Here is a 3,383-nt window from a genome sequence, read left to right as displayed (position 1 = left end):
GGTTTAAAAAAAACATAATTGAATAAATCAAGCAACTCTTGTTTGGACATATAAAAAAAATTTGAACCTCTTGACCAAAAACTCAAAATGTTTAAAGACTTGCATATCAAATTTGGAATTTATTTAAGACTTTTTGTAGTATTTTGATGCAAAATTTGTTAAAATTTTCCATTAAAATTTTTAAAAAGAATCGCCCGTCGTGATTTTGTGTAACAAAAAGAATTGCCTATCATAAATGTAATGCATGTGAAATTGTCGGTAGATTTGTGTTGCTGTAGAGAAACCTGCCGTCGTGTAATTCGCCCGTGAAACTATTCACTGTAGTTCCATATAATGCATGCAACTACATTAGATCGACTGGTCAATGGTCATCATTTCTAGTACTCAATGAATGTATCAAGATATTCTTAAAACATTTATATTTAATTTTTGATTGTTTGGATGCCAAAGTGCTAATCCGATTTTACATCTATATACAATTTTTATATATAGACAGAGAAGCTCTGCATTATAACGCAAGACCGAACTTTTTCTTTCGCCGTTTATAGCTTTAATGCATACTCGGCCCAATCGATTGACGTTTATTCGTGTAAGGTCTTATATTGACCCTTAAAAAAGAAAAGTCTTAGGCAACTTCTTCCAAACCACTGCAAAGACCCGGTCAACCCGATAAACCCATGAGATTTGACATGGTCACAATTATCTCCACTTCCTTGTCAAACCATGCATGCAACCTCCATAAACCTAGTCCAAAAAGTTTCTCTCTTTGATTATTGTCAAGTGTTTTCACATAATCCACCTTCCATCCATAACTCATGTAAACAATAATCTCATACATCGTTTATAGTGATATCTTCTGCAATACTCTTAACCTTTTTGCATATTGTTTAATTTCTCTTTTGTTTAGCTATAATCACATAACCGATGGCTTGACTTGGTTGTACGATTTAGTTGGGTCTATTTTGGATATCGAAACGGGATGTATTCGGGAACAAATAACATTTTTTAACTTCAGGTCTTACTACGGTTTCTCTTTATTGATTACGCCTTGTTTCCCAATTATCCTATATAATTTTAACTAAAAACTTATCAGAAAATAAGCAGAAAAAGGAAAAAAAAAAACCGTAAAAAATGTAATCACAACAGAACTAAGTCATTAATCCTAATAGATATACAAACGTATCACATTATTACGAACTTATCCCCAATTTTATACAAAAACGTACAGTCGTCATAATTTAAGATAAACTCAAACACCTAAACTATAGGCTCCTAAACAATAACACACCAGAACTTTGATTCCTTATCCTAATAGTATACGAACGTATCAATATATACGAAGTTATCCATCCAATTAAAAGCAGAAACAACCGATTAGAGAACAAACTAGATTTGATGCCGTTCATGTTCCACACTTTTAATTATAATATTTTTCCACGTGGCACTTCACTTGGTCCGTATTATATCCACGTCACGTAGATCTAAGAAGCATCGTGTTTGTAATTGACAAACTCATGCTGTCTTCATCGTACGTAATTTCGCAAAATAAGCCTAAATGTATATCGAAATCCTTATTCAAATAAAAGTGAGATTTGGAGATAACAGCAAATCTTCCTTTTTTAAATAATTAAAAAAAGGGCCAAAACTCGAAAAACGTTTTTATAAATAGGACGCAATAGTTTATCGTCAAAAAAAAATAGGAAGCAATAGTACTTTGTCGAAAGCCCACGTACGTAGACACAGAGATAACTGATCCATTCACCAATGGAGGAGGAGAAGAGGAGCAATGAAAAGGGCAAGATTACTTCGTCTTCTATAGAGAAAGTAACAAGAAGAAGTGAAGAGACAATGTTTCAAAGTCTGAATAAGAAGAGGAGAGATGATGCATCATGGAAGGGAGCTGAAAGAGAAAGCAAGAAAAGACGAAGAGAGGTGAATGAAATACTCAACAACGATATATTAGAAGAAATTATGGTGAGGCTTCCCGTGAAAACTCTGATTAGATTCCAAACCGTCTCTAAACAGTGGAGACGTATGATAACGTCAAGGTCTTTGAAAGAGAGATACTCAATGCATCAGAAAACCAAGGAACCCAAATTTCTCTGTCTCTATGAAGATAAAAGCTGGTTTATGCTAAACTTTGCCCTAAAGACGATGAGTTTGGAATGGTCTTCGACTTGTCTGGTCGAAGAAGAAGAAGAATATCATATTAGTAATGAGCACGAAGAGAGAATCTTGCTAGTTTCCGAGAGTCTGGATGGTATTTTCTGCTTATGTAGCGGTACGGACTTCATACGACCAATTAAGCTGATAAACCCAGCTACAAGATGGTCTTGGACACTCCCTCTTGCCAAGATTCAGATAGAACATTCTCCAGACAACAACAAAGTAGATTTCCCTCGCTCAGGATTTGGAAAAGACCGCCCAGGATTTGGAAAAGACTACGTCACAGGAACATACAAAGTAGTCTGGTTGCAAAACATTAACAAGACCTCATCATGCGAGGTTTTTGATTTCGGTGCTAAGCTATGGAGGCCGGTGACTCCACCTCCTCCTCCTAATCGGATAGAGCAGGAACAAGCACCAAATTTTACAAACGGATGGCTTTATTGGTTCTGCCAAGAGAAGACCAAGTTGGTTGCTTTTGATCTTCACATGGAGGTGTTTCGAATAGTTCCAAACCCCATTATTGAGGCATCATCATCATCATCTGTTGATGTGCATATGGAGAGCGTGGATGATGAGCGTCGTCTTGTGTGGATTTCAGAGACAAATGGAGATGGCTTGCAACACGTCTGGAAGCTCACTAACCACAACACAGGAGGGACATTATCGATAGTGGGCAAGATGTTCACCTTTGACTTGAACGAGATTACTTCCACTAGGTTTGATTCTCAATATTCTTTGCTCCTCGAAGTAATGGCACTTTCCAAGAACGGTGACAAGGTGATGCTCTCAAGACCCTGTTCTGGAAACCTTCTTCTAGTTCATCAACCCCTAAACCCTACTTCTATTCGCTATCGCATCTTTTCTTATTCTCATAATTCTCCGCCTAATGACAGTATCGTTCTTCCTTATTTCCCAAGTTTAGCCTCTCCCTTGTAAATTAATTTCAAGATTTTAGAAAAAAAAACTATTTGTGTAATGCTATCCGCTTTCTTGTGCTCCAATCCAATACATGGTTTTAGCTGCAAGTCCTAACCAATAAATTTATTATTTAATTTAAATTCGTATATTGTGATATTTGATAGACCTTATGGTTTATACATATATGATATACATTATATGGTTAGATGACCATGTGAAGAGTTTATTTAATAAGATACATATTTTTATTAATTTATGCTCTCATGTTTACATAAGTAAAATAATTATCTATATTC

General features: G+C 35.6%; 1 pseudogene; it reads left to right on the top strand.

The window, feature by feature from the left end:
* On the top strand, positions 1,880-3,105 carry LOC104783502 (annotated as a pseudogene).

Source organism: Camelina sativa, chromosome 4, assembly GCF_000633955.1.
Source record: "Camelina sativa cultivar DH55 chromosome 4, Cs, whole genome shotgun sequence".
Taxonomy (NCBI): Eukaryota; Viridiplantae; Streptophyta; class Magnoliopsida; order Brassicales; family Brassicaceae; genus Camelina; species Camelina sativa.
The sequence above is the reverse complement of the archived record's forward strand: the minus strand, read 5'-3'. Positions and strand labels throughout refer to the sequence as shown.